The sequence below is a fragment of the Oryzias melastigma genome, linkage group LG3 (genome assembly GCF_002922805.2).
Source record: "Oryzias melastigma strain HK-1 linkage group LG3, ASM292280v2, whole genome shotgun sequence".
Classification (NCBI taxonomy): domain Eukaryota; kingdom Metazoa; phylum Chordata; class Actinopteri; order Beloniformes; family Adrianichthyidae; genus Oryzias; species Oryzias melastigma.
In genome coordinates this window covers 26,565,601-26,583,100 of record NC_050514.1, presented here as the reverse complement: position 1 = coordinate 26,583,100, position 17,500 = coordinate 26,565,601, and positions in this window count along the sequence as shown.

Here is a 17,500-nt window from a genome sequence, read left to right as displayed (position 1 = left end):
TGGTGGGTCCCTGGTGGTGTTGGTGGCAGAATCTAACTGGTCGGGTGTCCTGTGTATGCATGTGTGTATGCGTCATCCCAACCCATCCATTCACCAGGAAGGACATACTCTTCCTTGAATCTAGTCCTCCACCCTCACACACAAATATACCCAGTGGAAACAATGGCACGTCACATTCTCATCTACCTGCCACTCAGCCGGTGCCTAACAATCTTTCTCTGTTGCTCAGGGATTGGCTCTGTGTACTTTGGCTGTTTACTGTTAAATGGCCTCTTGTATTATTGATGGCTTCATATCTGGTGATATTATTGCCACCCCGAATTTGACAAAAAGCCATTGTGTTATGATATTCCAGACTGACACAATTCATTCAGATTATCCATTTGGTGCATACCTCCAGCTACAAACTAAACATTATAGGAATATTTTTCCCCCTCAAAAACAACTTATCATTAATTCATGCATGGAATGGATTTGGTACATTTCAGCTTAAAACTAATCTACCTGTTTTAAATTCGAGATTTGATGCAATCTTCGGGACCACCCTCAGAGATTATATAAATAAAAAGATGGGGAGGGTAAAAGGTCATAGTCAATTAGCGTCTACCCAGATGAGCAATTACCAGTCAACAGTGGGGACAGAGATTGCACCATTTTTCATCAGCCTGGCTTTCAAACAACACTGTTCACATGCTTGTTGCACTCAGTGGCTGAATGCTGAGGAGGATGTTGGCTCTGATTAAGGCTGTGTTCTTTGCCGGCGTATTAAAACCTAACAGCTGAGCACTGCCTAATCACAATAACTCATATTTGGCAACACGTTTTCCCATTCAGGAACCTTTTCACAGATTTCTTGCTCGGCTGTTGTGTGTCATCATACGGCTGCGAGTGCCGCACGATGCCACAATGGCAGAGGTTAGCGGGGCCAGGCTAAACCGAAGAACCATTCTTCTCTGCCTAACAATAGCCACATGTTTCATAATTGAATGTGGCTTTTTCTACCTTTTCTGATTTGAAAAAAAAAATCATTTCTATAGGCATATCCAGTGGGACACCTCCAGCCCAGCTTATATGTCATTCTGATTTGTATCTCAGCGCTTACATTAACAACGTGGCTGACACCAAAGCACCATTACTTAGGTTTATGAACAGTATATCACACACCTGTGCTCGGCCCAGACAGAGCAGCACTGTGATGTCTGTGTTTCTCTGGCAGGCGCGTCCCCAGCCAGACCCCAGCTTGACAAACATTTGGCCGGGCATGCTAGACGGCCAGGGGAGCGTGTGGTGGCCCGGACAAGCCTGAGACAGGAAAGAGGACTTCTAAATCAGCCAGCAATCCAAAGGCCTTCCATAAATCCTCCAAATGGGCTCGGGTGTGGAACGTAAAGCACACCTGCAAGACTTATGTAAGTCTTATTAAACCATAAATTGCAAACACCCACCGTTTGCTCGAGCTGCCCTCGGCGGGAATAAATCTCAAAGTGTGTCCGGTGAGGAGAAAGAGAGAGTGAGGAGGAGAGATAAAGCAGGTGAGTGGTGAGAGGGAAAGTGAAGTACACACCTGACTGCAGAGGATTACTGTTAGAACAGTATTAAACGCTGATTAGAACCAGCATTTATGGAGCTCAGGTTTAGAATCCAAGAATATCATCTGTTCTCCATCCTCATTTACTTCACTTCTCATCTTTATTATTTTTTATATTTAGTACTTCTGTTTGGTGCAGTGGGATTCACTTGTTGTTCCTCTTTACCACTCCCCTCTGGCAGAGTGGGAGGGATTTTAGATTCCTGGTGGATTGTCTGTGCTTGGCCGTAGACCTCGTCTCTGGCTCATCTTGGCTGTGGACCTCGCCTCTGGCTCATCTTGGCTGTGGACCTCGCCCCCACCTGTCCCCCAGTCCTATCTGGCTGAACTCCATTCAAATACGTAGTTGTAGAGTTAGATAAGCTAGTTATTCTTTAATAGTCCTGGTAAATCGCCTGTCCGTCCTGGGAGAGGATCCCTCCTTCATGATGGCATACCTAAAATTTCTTCTTTTTTCTTGAATCAGTTTTTTTAAGAGTGTTTCTTTATGAAACAATTTGGAGTTTAGATAATATTTTAGCAGTATGTTTAAATGCTAGCAGTATGCTAAAATATTAGCTAGTTTGGTATCTACTGTTTTTTTAGGCTAGTATTTAAGCAATGTGATAGCTTTTTTGGCTAATTAGCATCTATTGTGTTTTTTTATGCTAATTTGGAGTTTAGCTAATATTTTAGCAAAATGCTAATGTTTTTGGCTAATTTGTTTTCTACTGAGATTTTTACTAACTTAGAGTTTAGCTTCTATTTTAGCAACAGGCTAGTGTTTTTGATTAATTTAGTTTACTATGGAATTTATGGCTATTTTGGAGTTTAGCTAGCATTTAAGCAACGAGCTAGCTTTTTTGGCTAATTTGGTATCTACTAAGTTTTTTTGGGCTAATTTGAAGTTTAGCTCATATTTAAGCAAAACACTAAACAGTTTTCCAAAATTGGCACGTATTACAGATTTTTAAGCATTTTTACTGCAAATTTTTCATGAATTTAGGTTAACTTCAGCACTCTTTCACATTTTGACATTTCCAGTCTTTCAGCAAATATAACATTTTGCAAATAGCTTTTGCATTTTCAGCAAATCCCTTCAGCAATTAAAATAAATTGCGTTACCATTTTTGGCAAAAAGCTTCAGCATCTTCAGCGACTTTACACTAGCATTATCGCAGGTAATGCAACTTTTGTAGTTTTTAACTATTGTTTTAATTTCTGCTTCTGTAAAATTACCGGTGTGAAGCCCAATGAGGCAGGTATTTGTGATATTGGGCTATATAAGTAAAATTGAATTTAATCAAACTTTCAAGGTGTGAGACGGAAATGTCTACTCTACCTGTCCAGTTAGTGGACCCACAATCAGGTCTCGCCTGCACCTTTACCCCCCGAGTGGGGTAACTGCTCCGAAGCCACACAAAGACCAGAATGAACTACACAGCGAATATTTATAGGAAATCAGAGTTCCTGAGCTCCCGAGCCCTGGTGAGTTCCCAACACACCCACGCTCTCCTCCCTGCCTGGTTGTGGGTCCTTGAATTAAACATCAAAGCGCACAGGAGTGTAGGGCTTGGATGCCATAAATAACAGTGAGCTTGGGGAGAGAAGGGGAGGATGTTCAGATGGGAAGAGAGCAGGTCACCCAATCGCTCATACATATACTGTCAAAGCAAATTCATTTGTTCACAAAATGGGTGATGTTGTGTGGGGTTATTGATTTCCTCTTGCCATCTGTCTTTTCTGAGGCTTTGGCAGGCGGTTCTCTGGCACTACCAGCCTGTGGTATTAGTCTGCACCGCTCAGGTGGACAGAAGGGAAGCAGCCCATGGACACAAATCATTTGTATGATGGTAACATGTGATTGTTTCTGGCACCAAAAAGTCTTAATTATGTGAGTTCTTAGTAAGCATATTTCACACTATAGTGATTCTCCTCCTCCTGTACGTTTTTCGTCACATAAAACTTTTATCACGCTTTGAACGATTTCAAGAATCTTGGTGTCAAAACATTCAGCTTGGTCTGGACATTACTGCTTGTATTTTTGGTATTCATAAACGTAATAGTTTTGGAAAAAATGGGCAAAATATGCCCCTTAGGAAATAAATGAGAAAGTTTATTTATTTGAAAAAATTTCAAAATTTTAAGTAGATTATCAACAAGCCATTGAATATGTTCCCGGGTATGTTTTAATCCTTTATAGTAATTTAAAAAAATTACCTAATATGGTACTTTATACCTAGTTTACCTAATATTTTATACCTATTCATGCAATTTTTTTTTTTTGATAACTTGGTATCTACTGAGGTTTGTTTATGCTAATTTAGAAATTTAGCTAGCATTTTAGCAACATGTTAACGTTTTTGGCTAATTTAGTTTAAAGAGGAATTTTTTGCTATTTTGGAGTTTAGTTAGTATTTAAGTCCCAAGCTAGCTCTTTTTGCTAATTTGGCATCTACTGAAGTTTTTTTATGCTAATTAGAGTTTAGCTAATATTTAAGCGACATGCCAACATTTTTGATTAATTTCGTTTACCGAGGAACTTTAGGTTATTTTGGAGTTTAGCTAGTATTTAAGCAACGAGCTAGCTTTTTTGGATAATTTGGCATCTATTGAGGTTAATTTAGGCTAATTTAGAAATTTAGCTAATATTGTAGTAACATGCTTATGTTTTTGACTAATTTAGTTTTCCGAGGATTTTTTTGCCATTTTGGAGTTATGGTTGTATTTAAGCCACAAGCAAGCTTTTTTGGATAATTTGGCATCTACTCAGGTTTTTTATGCTAATTTATAGTTTAGCTAATACTTAAGGAACATGCTAACATTTTTGACAAATTTAGTTTACCAGGGAATTTTAGGCTATTTTGGAGTTTAGCTAGTATTTAAGCAACGAGCTAGCTTTTTTGACTAATTTGGCATCTACTGAGTTTCTCTATGTTAATTTAGAGTTTAGCTAATATTTTAGCAACATGCTAACATTTTGGGCTAATTTGTTATATACTTGAGTTTTTATAGTTTAGCGTTTAGAGTTTAGCCTTTATTTTAGCAACAGGCTAATGTGTTTGACTAATTTGGTTTACTGAAGAATTTTAGACTATTTTAGAGTTTTGCCAATGTTTATGAAACAAGCTAGCTTTTTCGGATAATTTGGCAATCACTAACGTTTTTGGGACTAATTTTGAGTTTAGCTCACATTTAAGCAACAAGCTAACTTTTTTGGCTAATTTCACATCTACTAAGGTTTTTTGGACTAATTTGCATATTTAAGCAACCCATAAATATTTTTGTAAATTGTCATGTACTGGGGATTTTTAAGCAATTTTACTACAAATTTTTCAGAAATGTATGTGAACTTCAGCACTCTTTCATACTTCTTTAACAAAATTACAGCAAATTTAAAATCTTGCAAATAGCTTTTGCATTTTTAGCAAATCATTTCAGTAAATTGCGTCACCTTTTTCTTAGCATCATTCAGCAACTACTTTCAGCAAATAGCATTCATGCTAGCATTATTGCAGGTAATGCAACTTTTCTAGTTATTATTTGATATTTTAAATAGCCTCATTATTAGCTAAATGCTTTTTTTTAATAGTGAACCTTTGAAGTACGTGAAAAATCTGTACAGGAAATGTCACAAACATCTTTTCATATTTAATTTATGACAAAGTTTTGGAAGTTTGTACTCGAACGGTAATATGTAATTCATGATCAAACAGGATCTCAACATTACTTTGAGCCCCAGGCTGACAGAAAATGCACGCTGACGCTGATGATTAACATCTCATTTGTCGCCAACATCTGCAAGTACAAGTTAAGGCCCACCCTGGGTCTCCTCCCCACACTAACTTGTCTCAAAGTCAAAGAGTACCTCCATGTTGAGCTGTGGAGCGTGGAAGGCCGGCCCTCAAACATGGGGCCCAGCTGCCGCTGTGTATTTTTGTCAGCCAACAGACACTCGCAGTGGCATCCCTGGGTGTTTGTTTCTGCTGAGGGCACATGTTACTGAGTAAATTATCACAGCTCTAGTAAACAGTGTTTTGTGAGGAAATGTAGCTTGGTTGTTATATTTGAAGTCTGCGCTTTGTATACTGCTGTGCTATTAGGACAGATTGACGATGTTTGCGCCTGGTGCCTTCACTCCGCCCATGTGGGTAACACACATGGAGACGTGCGCACGTGCACTCCGAGTGACAAGCTTAGTTTTAGTTTGGAGTTTTAAATGCCTCCTTTGTTGTTTTGGCACCGAGAAGAAAAAAGTATAAAAGAAAGAAAACATCACAGCCTTAGGAGTGTGTCAGTGTCACACTCACGTCAGTCTCTGGGTAAATGGAGATGAATGGCAACAGCAGGGGAGGAGAGGCTGCATTTTGAAGTCAGAAACATGTTGTCGACTGTGAAGAGAAAGAAATGTTATTGATAAAATCCAAAGTAATCCATCACAGAAGGTCTCACATAGAGAACTTTAAAAAAACAGCAAAAGTTTGAGTAATTTTAGACAGGATTACAACTATCTGGGTCAATGAGAAAACACCACTATGACAACAAAGACAGGTGTCACATGGGAAAATTTGGTTTTAAACCTGATAAGAACTTTTTTTTCTTCTCCAGTCAGCTCATTTTGCACACAGAAAGATTTTTTTCATGGGAATATTCAACTGACTGTCTTTCCTCTCTATGTGTGGATCATGACAGCATATTGTATCTTGGAGCAGATATTGTGTCTTTCAGTGAATTGTCTCTTTCCTGTCCTCCATGGTTGAGGCAGAAGACTGTCCTGAGTTTATGTCAGTGGAGGTTTCCTCCAGTTAAACAAAAGACGTTCCTCTCTACTGCTGTCGCATGCGTAGAATTAAACACCTGCAGAACATGAAAAATACACAAGATTTTTCTGGGATGAATTCAACTGGACAAATAGTATAAAACTTAAATGATGGCATTCTTTTTTTTTAATTTTGCTTTTTTTTAGCTAGTCATAACTTTTTCTTCTCTAAATTTCTTAGCGATAACTTAAAATGTGAACAGATATCATGAAAATAGACTAAAATCTTGTCAAGTGACAAATGTTGGATTGATTAACCCTCTCTGGGGACGTTTTGCAGATTTGCAACAGCTAAATGCTAGCATAATACTAGCTATTTCCAGTTTTATTTACTTTGTTATGTTGTTTTAAAAAGTTTTGTAGAAATAAAGCTGGCGTTCACATCATATTTAGTGGTCACTTATCATGAAGGGCCGATGTTGCACATCTGCAACATCCCAGAACTGTTTACACGTGAAGGTCTCTCTTAAAAAAGTTGCAATTGCATATTATTACCCCATATTATATCTATTTTTTTCTGTTTCTAAAACTTAATTTGGCTAAATATTACAAAAAAGGATGTTATTTGCAGTTGTGCAAAGAAGTGTCTCTGTAAGTTATTTGCATGGAGCCTTCTATGACAAAAAAGAGTAAATATTTGACACTGAAATAAACATACATTTTAGTTTTATTAGTAAATTTGTAATCATCCTTTTTATAAAATATATTTTAGTTTCAAGTCTGAATTTAAATCAGCTGGTGTTTTAGATTTCACTAAGTTTTTTTTTTTAAATAAAATGTTTCTGAAAGCACAAATTGTGAGTTTCAGACAGAATATTCTAGAATTTTGATGTCTGGTGAAATGCTTCCATTCTGACTGTGAAATGATCCTAGGAAAATAACAAAAATAGCAATCAACAAATTAGATAGAATTTTAGCTTTGAGGTTAAAAAACAGAATTTAAAAGTGTTCTCTTTTCACATAAACTCATTTGAAGCATGGATTTTAACAGCAATTTGAACACCATGCTAAGTTTTTTATTTTTTTTAAGTGGTAAATATGTCATCAAAGATTTCCCAAACAAAAAATCTAATAAATATAAAATTAAGATTGTTTATGAATCTCCTGTGTTCTGATGATGAAAACTTCAATGGTTTATTAAAAAATATAGGAAAATACTTTATTTATTTCACAAAAATAGTTCAAACACAATGCATTGTGGATCATAGTTACAATAGTCAGCATCAAACGCACAAAGACTTCTGGGAAATTTTGGGGCACTGGATTTTTGGAATTGATGCAGACAGCACTACAAAACTCCAAATACACCATATAATGAACTATGTAGTAAGTAGTAAAAGAATTTGGACAAAACTATTTGAATTATTCTTTTTTTTTTCAAATTCCAACTTTATTTATGAAACACTTTTTACTCAGCAGCAAAACAAAGAGCTTTACAGATTTTAAATTTTGAATTAGTTGAGTGTTGTTATTTTGCTGTTCTTTTCAACAAATCATTTTTTGTGCCGATATTATTCTGTATAGATAAAGAGATATTTGTATATTTAATTTGGGCTGAATAAGAATGAAAAGGGACTTGGACTTGATTTAGCTTCATCCGAAACCCTTTTTCGAACTCTGAACTTTCTTGTTATATACGAGATTGTTTGTGGGTTTTATTGTTTTTATTTTTGTTGTTCTTGTTAAAAAATAAAAATTGAAATGCTTTTACTTTATATATAATGGCTTATGGATTAAATTGAATTTCCACTTTCATGTTATGTGTATACTGTTAAATCTTTTCCCAAATTACAGTTTATGTCATAAACATTATATATTTTCGAGTTTTAAATCGAGATTTTGGCTTAGAGATTTCTAACCCAGCTTGTTTGATCTGTTGTGTATCGGTAGGAGGTTGGTGCATTGATTATCTGCTCACTGCAGTCATTTTCGTGTCTCCGATTTCCTAATTCAGAACTGATCGAGTGCTCCGACTCCCTGTGAAATTGAGGAAAGTAGGGAATAATGATGATGACACTCCAACCAATTTTTTGAGCCCCAATTACCCACTAAAGCGTGATAAAAGCAGAAAAATGAAAAGCCATTATGTGTGGAGCTCTCCACGATGACAAAATCATTCTTTCCTCGTCTGCCGTTCTTCGGATGGGAATTATCGTGGTTTGTCCCAAACACCTGCGCTTCACTTGCCCTGACCTGCAGCCCAAATGAGTGCAATTAATGACAATTACCCTCCAGGTGTCACAACATAGACACATACTGATAGGGACCTATCGGGGGGAACGCGAGCTTGTCCTCCAAGTAAATATGTAATGATAACAGCTGTAACACAGGGGAGGGGGAGGGATCGGCACCACTGCCATCTATTTGTGTTTGCCTCAAACTCAGCACCACATTAACCAGTGCAGACAAACCAGAATGAATAGATGGGGATTTTCCCTGTGGGATGGAGGGAAACGAAGTGGAGGTGCTGGGACTTTTGGTCAGATGGAGATCGGGACAGATGTGTGAGCATTAGACCATTCATTTCAGTGCTGGTAAAGAGATATAAATTGTTAACATTTTCCCTTTTCTTTCGCAACACAGTTGGGAAATTAATTATGAAGATCCTAGAATTCAGTAATAACTAATCCAAGAGAAGAAAATATCTAAAAAAATATATCTATTGATAGTGCAGACTTTATTTTAAAGGGTAACTAAACCCTAAATTAACTTTTTTGGGCTTTAAAAGGGGTGTTTGTTGGTCATTGCCAAATTTTTGACAAATTGAAATAAAACTGTTTAATTCTTAAAATTATGTTCAAAAGTCGTATATGTGCTGTCCCCTACAGGTTGAAATTATGTATTACAGTTGAATTTTGTGATTGGTTAGTTTCAGAAGTCTGACATTATGATCTGCAGCTCCAGTAATGATAACAGTCCTGCCCCTAAGCCCCTCCCCTCTGACTGGATTTTCACATTTTGGCTGTGGGTGGAGTCAGCCTCCAAGTTCCTGGTTTGGTGACCCTTTAAAGTCAATTTAAGGATAATGTTTAAATGATGAACATGGAAACTAACGTTTTTTTTAAAAAATTATAAGGTGTAAAATTGCTAAAAAAAAAAAAAAGTTTTAATACAATGTTTATGTTGTGAAAAGATTCAAGAAGTAAAACAGTTTAAAAAAAAAACGTTTATAATATAAAAACATAAAGGTGGAGTCGACATGTTTTAACTAGGGCTGTGAACATTAACGCACCGATTATTCAACGCCTTAACATCAATTAACGTAACAAATTAACGTAACTGTGTCTCAACATCTTTGTTTTTTATTTTTTTCTTGCTGTAATACCGTTAACAAAAGTTACTTGAGTTCTGCTTATCTTACTGTTGATGTGTTTTATACACTCAAATTACATTTCTGGGTTGACACTCGATAGACTTTAAAATTTCAGACAATAAATATGAAGGAAAAATTTCTCTCTGGCCTGTTTTTGTTTAAAAGTCAAAAATTTTGTAAAATCTACCCAGTAAAACATTGTGATTATTGGCGATCAATCCCAATACAAAGGCTTGATTAAAGTATTATTTTATGTAAAAAAGAAAAAAAGAAAGGAATACTTAAGCACTAAAAAAAATCACGATTGTGAATAATTGATCAAACAAAAAAGCTAGAATTGTTCAGTGTTATTAGCTTTGGGTATATTAATCTTAAAATGTTTGAAGTTCACATAACTCCATCATAAAAATCAAATAGTTTTTCTTATTTTACACTTATGTATGTACAATTTAGATTATAGGAGTACCTTTTTTTTCTTTTTATCATCCACGTTAAAATATGTGAGAATTAATTTAAAATTTACTATGATTTTAATGTTTATTTTAGTATTTATTAAACGTTCTGACTGGATCCAGAACTCAAAAGAGAATCTACAATCTACAGATTCTTCTTGAAAGGGGCTGTTCCTCACTTTGTGACATCATCTTGTGAGAACCCACTCGTTTTCGTGAGTTGGAAGGGGCTGGTGCTCAGAGTGAAGGTTTTTAGAGGATTACTCAAAAATAGTGAGAAATTAGCATTATGATACACTAATAGCTAAAAAAAAGAGTTGATTTTTTAATTTAAGTAGGCCATTTAAAGGGATTAAGAATGTTTCAAAGAAAAGAATAATGGCCAAAAATTCCTAAATACGTTCCTTTACTTCAGATAGATTTGATGGTGTTTTTCGTATAATTGAAAAACATTTATTTCCTCCAGCAGTGTCACAAAAGTAACAGGTGGTGGCTATAGAAACAACTTAATCCCTTGTGTAAAGGTTGCAAATGTGCTGGGAGGTATAGAGTTTGACAACACATCTATGAACCTAAAGCTTCTTCTGTTCAGTGATACCCAAACCCAGGAAATAGGCTTTAGGCGTCAAATAATCCTGATAATGTGTGTGTATTGTGTTAACATTTGCAGCACTATCATCTCGGGCCAATTTCCTAATGTGAAGCGAGATTTCTCAGGTGCAAAAGTCAAGTTTCTCCCCCCCCTCCTCCTGTGGGTTCGCCGTCTTTTCCACCGAAACTTATACATTAGCATAAAGGCATTAAAATGTGAATAGGAATTAATTTGGACTTTCCCCTCCATAGGAATTAATGGAAGTTTGTTCTGCCCGCACCCCTCAGACGGCTTGCGCTCCTCCACAGTCCATAAATATTAATATTAATGCGGCGTCGCATTTAAAAGTAGCGCTTGACTGCAGCCGTATACAGATTATTATTAGAGATCACGATACGTTTCTCATGAGAAGTACAGCTGAGTGAATGCATTGCCTTGCCGTTGTGATCTGTAAAATCCAATCTTCATACAGCACAAAAAGTTATTTTCAGAGAGACGGAAGATTAGCAGGGCCGAATGGCTGCTGTCTAGAGCCATTAGGCAAGTGGGTAATATTTTTTTCTGCCGAGAGTGGAAGAAAAGGGCCCACATCGTCTGCTCTATCAAGGAACTGATTCTCAGTCACACTGCTGTAGCACTATTATCACGCCCGAGCAGATCACCTGCGTAGATAACTATTATCATCATCTCACCGCACAGCTCCAGTCTACTCATCCACATAATACAGACCACAGAAGTTTTTGACACTCTTCCAAATCGTGGTTTTTATCTTTTGCATCATCTTTGTCGCCTTTCTCTGTGTGCACTGTGTGTCTGCATCAAACAGGTTACTGGAAGGCTTTGACCCAAGGCTGGGCTTTCTTTGAAGAACCTGCATCATCTATACAGAGGACAAACAAACATCATTTGTTTTCTTAAATACGAAGAAGTTCAGATAAATATTTTCTACGCTCTCGGTTCATATTTTTTTTGTATCAAAACATTCAGCTTTTTCAAGACATTACTGTTTGTATTTTTGCTATTCATAAACTTTGTAGTTTTGAAACACTGAGCAAAATATGCCCCACAGGAAATTAATTGAAGTCTTAAAGTTTACTATTTTATGTAGATTAGCAGCAAGCCTTTAAATATATTCACGGGCTGTTTTAATCTTTTACAGTAATTTAAAAAAATATTGGAGTTTACCTAATATTTTTGGAATATGCTAACATTTTTGACTAATTTGTTACTTACTAAGGTTTTTTTAGGCTAATTTAGAGTTTAGCTTCTATTTTATCAATGGGCTAACATTTTGGGCTAATTTAGAGTTTTGCTTCTATTTTAGCAACATGCTAATAGTTTTGGCTAATTTGTTACTGCATTTTTTAGGCTAATTTATAGTTTAGCTTCTATTTAACAACATGCTAACATTTTTTGCTAATTTGTTACCAATGGGTTTTTTGGGCTAATTTATAGTTTAGCTTCTTTTTTAGCAATATGCAAATGTTTTGGGCTAACTTGTTACCAACATAGGGTATTTCAGGCTAATTTAGAGTTTAGCTTCTATTTTAGCAACATGCTAATGTTTTTGGCTAATTTGTTATCTACTGCGTTTTTTAGGCTAATTTACAGTTTAGCTTCTATTTTAGCAACGGGCTAACATTTTTGGCTAATTTGCTACCTATGAGTTTTTTTGGGTTAATTTGGAGTTTTGCTTCTGTTTTAGCAAAATGTTAACATTTTTGGCTAATTTGTTACCTACTAGGGTTTTTATAGGCTAATTTAGAGTTTAGCTTCTATTTTAGCCACAGGCTAACATTTTTGGCTAATTCGTTGTCTTGCCATTATCTTTAAAACGAAGCAGTCCAGATACAGGTTTTCTACCCTCTTTGTTTATATATATTTTTTTACTCTTTCTAACGGTTGCATCAGCCTCTGTCTGAAGCAAAGCGAATAAAAGGTGATGACCCCGTGTCAAAATCTCCTTTCCAGTATCTCTGTGCTTGAGGAGTGCTGATCCTGACAGGTTAGAGTGGACAAGGTGAAACATGTTAGCGCAGCGCCCTGTGAAGGAGGCAAGATAGACCTGACTTCAAAGTCCCAGTGTGTGGGTGAAAGCTGCACGCTGCCACTCCTGCGAGCTCAGTAAACAGAATCCATCTTTAATCTTTGCTCCATAATCTTTGCTCTTCGTACGTTTATTTAGTCGATACAATATCACCTTGTTCTTGGGTGCATTCAAGTGTGAGCTTGAAAGAAAAAAAAACTATAATAAGCACATTGACAGCATGATAATAGTTCACATATTGAATAATAAGCTTGATACGACACAATTAAAAAGTATTCTGTTTTGTCCCAGCAAACAAATCTGTTATGACAACAATGTGTTTCATTAAAACAAGAATCCAAACTGAACGATCCTCTGGGACAAGATTTTTTTTTCCCACAATGAAAATAATAATTACACGACATTTCAATAATGCATGTCTGTACAGCAATCCTCATTTTCGGAGAAACAGGACATTAGCAGGGGTGAATAGGCGGCATTCACTGAAGCTGTACCACAAACATTCCTGCTTTTGCCATTCTTACTGTGTAGTAAAGTGATGCTATTTTGATGGGTCTGGTCGTTTTCACAATGAGCAGAAACTGTTACTGCATCTCAACTCAGATACCAAAAATATTGCTCCTCATAGCTTCATTTGTTGATTTTAAACTGTTAATTTTGTCTTTTGAATGGGATGATTGTTCTCATTACTCTCTCTTTTACTATTGTGGAGCCCTTTGGGTTTTATCTGAGAAAGTTGCAATATAACATTTATTTACATTGGAAATGAACGAGATATCTTTCAAATTCAGCATTTTAAGTATATTAACAACAAGCCTTTTACTAGATTCATGGGCTATGTTTTAATCTTTTATACTAATTTTCAAAAAATTGGACTTTACTTAATATTTTAGCAACATGCTAATGTTTTGGCTAATTTGTTATCTGCTGGGGTTTTTAGGCTAATTCAAAGTCTAGCTTTTATTGTAGCAACAGGCTAACATTTTTGACTAATTTAGTTTATTGGGAAATCTTTTTGCTATTTTGGAGTTTAGCTAGCATTTAAGCAGCAAGCTAGAATTTTTGGCTAATTTGTTGAAGTTTTTACGCTAATTTGGAGTTTAGCTTCTATTTTAGCAACAGGCTAACATTTTTGACTAATTTATTTTACTGGGGAATTTTTGGCTATTTTGGAGTTTAGCTAGCATTTAAGCAGCAAGCTAGCATTTTTGGCTAATTTATTGTGGGTTTTAGGCAAATTCAGGGCTTAGCTTATATTTTAGCAACAGGCTAATGTTTTTGACCAATTTATTTTACTGCGGAAATGTTGGCTTTTTTGGAATTTAGCTAGTATTTAAGCAACGTGCTAGCTTTTTTTGCCCAATTTGGCATCTACTAAGGTTTTTTTGGTTAATTTGGAATTATATTTAAGTCATATTTAAGCATCACACTAAATATTTTTGCAACATTTTCATGTATTAGGGGTTTTAAGCAATTTTACAACACATTTTTCAGAAAATTTAGGTCAACTTCAGTGCTCTTTAAGAGTTATCAAATGACATTTCCAGTCTTTTAGAAAATGTAACATTTTAACACCTATATTGCAAATAGCTTTTGCATTTTCAGCGACTACTTTCAGCAAAAAGCATTCACACTAGCATTATTGCAACTTTTCTGGTTATCATATTATTTGTTTTGAGTGCAATTCCACTAAAACACTCCCAATTAGGGTATGACATCCTGGTGGATTTGACTGACACTTTCTGACCAGTTTTTGACCTCCTAGAGCTCAAAAACAATTCCTGTAGTGTGTACAACAGTCAAATACAGCTGCTACTTGTGTCATTTCTAAATATTTGTCAAATGCTAGCTTGTGAATTCTGTCGTTTGCTAGCAATGTTTTTTTTCCTTTTTTTCTACTTTGCTTTTTAACCCTTTTAGGCTGAAGCTTTACCTCCAGTTGTGACATTCTTTCTACTATACCGTAACTCGTCAACTTTTTACTCAACTTGTTGTTTTTTGACCAGCTGGTTGTTCCCATTAAATCACAGGTCCCCAGCTCTCTGGACGTGGTACCGAATACGGTACTAGAAGCTTGATTTATTGATTTCCAAAGGTCTGAACATCTCTAAGGTTACTGTATGTGATTTAGGTCTGTCTGATCACTGCTGTGTTTTCTGTGAGAGCACAATTCCAGTACACACAAATGTTTGGAAGGAGGAGATCACAAAACAGTATATAACTGAAAATACTATTGAGATGTTCAGTCAGATTTTCTCTCTGACTCCTCCCCTCTCAGGGGATTCAGTCAATGAACTTGTTAATATCTTTAATTCCAACATGTCAAATATCATGGATAGTATTGCTCCCAGTAAGCTGAAGGTGATATCTGGTAGGAAAAATCTCCATGGAGAAATTCCATTCAGGTAAAGAACGGAAAAAGAGAATGTCGGAAATCTGAACGCAGATGGAGAAAATCCAAACTACAGGTAGATTATGACGTCTATAAAGAGAAACTTCACTTATATAATTTACAGCTGAGCAATGCAAGGAAGTCCTATTTTTCTGACATTCTTATGTATTCAAAAGTTTACTTCCGCACTGTCTATCTATGCTTGTTTTAAATTAAAATCTTTTTACTTTCTTTTAATTTTATTTTAATGATCACATTTTTACTATTTCTTTTGATTGTTTCTTTTAATGTTTTATGTAAAGCACTTTGAATTGTCTCTGTACATGAAATGTGCTATACAAATAAACTTGCCTTGCCTTGAAACAGTACTGGGTTTGGGGATCTGAATCTGAGAAAAACAGTTGTTATGGGCAACAGGTTACGTTAGTGCAGCGTCAGTAACGTGTTGCATATTGGTGCAAAACCGACACGACAAGCTGCTTTTCTCCGCGACAGAAGCAGCTAATTGACTTCCGTCGTGTAAACGGTTAGTCAAATAGCGTGTTATTTATGTCTCCATTGACATCACGGGTATTAAAGACTTAAGCTTTTTTTTCTTTCACTTCTGTTGCAATTTCTCCTCTCCTAATAAAATGATCAAATACACATTTTATTTATAATGGTTAAGGTAGCATTGTGACTGCATTTGATTATGCAGATCCCGTTAGGAATCTTAGGATACTAGTTTGTCAGTTCTTGCAAATTTTGCTCGCCATTTGGGGGTGAATACCTCTCATCCTTCGAGCGAATTTATGCAGCTTCGTGTCCATCTTATCCTCCGGCTGAATTGTGTAGATGCACATGTTGTGGTAAACTTTGGGAGCTCAGGTTCTAATTGTGCATCAGGTCATTGGTGTAGTGGTCTGGTCTGGGTCTGCCCCCCTCTGAGAGCCTTCTCCTCAAGTCAGCCTCTTCCCCACAAACCCCATAAACTCTTATAATTGCCACATTAAACTTCGGTTTATTATTTTTCTCCAGGTGCAGGTGTGCAGATGATATGAGCCCCAGGTTGCATTTACATACAAATTGAAGGTTTTTATTAATCAGGCAGGCAGCAGGAATCAAACGGCAACACTCCATCAGGCCTTTAAATACATTTGGTGACATTTTTACCCGGCATTAGCATGATAGGGCAAGCAGAGTATAATGTACCAATGATTGCTTTTCCATTGAAAGCACAAACGGTTTCATTTTTCCTGTCATCTCAAATAAGTGTTAAAGAGGGTTTGGAGGCTATTGTGCGAGTGCCGTATGCTGGGGACTTGGGACCGCTGATGGCCATATTAAATAACCATTAGCGCCTGAGCTTAGATCATTGTGGCATCCGCCTCCTCTGAATTTATCCTGTGATTTCAGATGAAGGCAAGCTGTGCCAGCTTTCATAAAGTGCTCAAGCCCTCTCCATTTTTCCTCAAACTAAATGCATTACAACGGTAATTTTGTGACTGTTAAGATAACTAGCGTTAACAAGCACTTAATTAAAATGTACAATAAATAGCCGTCTGCAGCCTTATCTCCCCTCCAGAGCGACGCTGGTAGGAGGCTCCAATGCTCAGGCCGGCTGTTCCCCAGCTCGTTTGCAGATTAATTGCTTTTCTGTCTGGCGGAGCCTGCCTCTTCTGCAGCCAGATCGTAAATAGCCTGATAGGGAGTTTATCAATCAGGGCTTTCTACCTCACTGATCTCCCCCACACAGCCCTGTCTGTCTGACTGTCTGTCCGTATGTACATCCCCTACTGTCAAACAGCCACAGTAAATGAACACCCAAAAGCTTCTGTCAGACTAACCCTTCGTTTGGCAGATGGCTTTAATTTTCACTGTATTTGTAGTCTTTTAAAAATATTCTGTTGCGCATGCGGTAGATTTAGCGTGCCTGTTTTTATGTCTGAGACAACTTTATGTACGGACGTACTATACGGCACGGATGTCCGCTCTCAGGACCATGGGAGACCTAGGTGGCCCTTTTGCTTTTTCTGAGTTTTTTAGGCTAATTTGGAGCTTAGCTAAAATTTTAGCTTTATGCTAGCTGTGTTGGCTAAATTACTCGTTTTCCCTGTTTGGGGGGGGGGGGTTAATTTGGCATTTAGCTTATATTTCAGCTACATACTAGCTGTTTTAGCTAGTTTTGGCTTTTTTCAGTTTCTTAGGCTAATTTATAGCTTAGCTGTTTTGGCTAAATTACACATTTTACCAGTTCATTAGGCTAATTTGGCATTTAGCTTATATTTCAGCTACATGCTTGCTGTTTTGGCTAATTTGGCATTTTCTACATTTTTTGG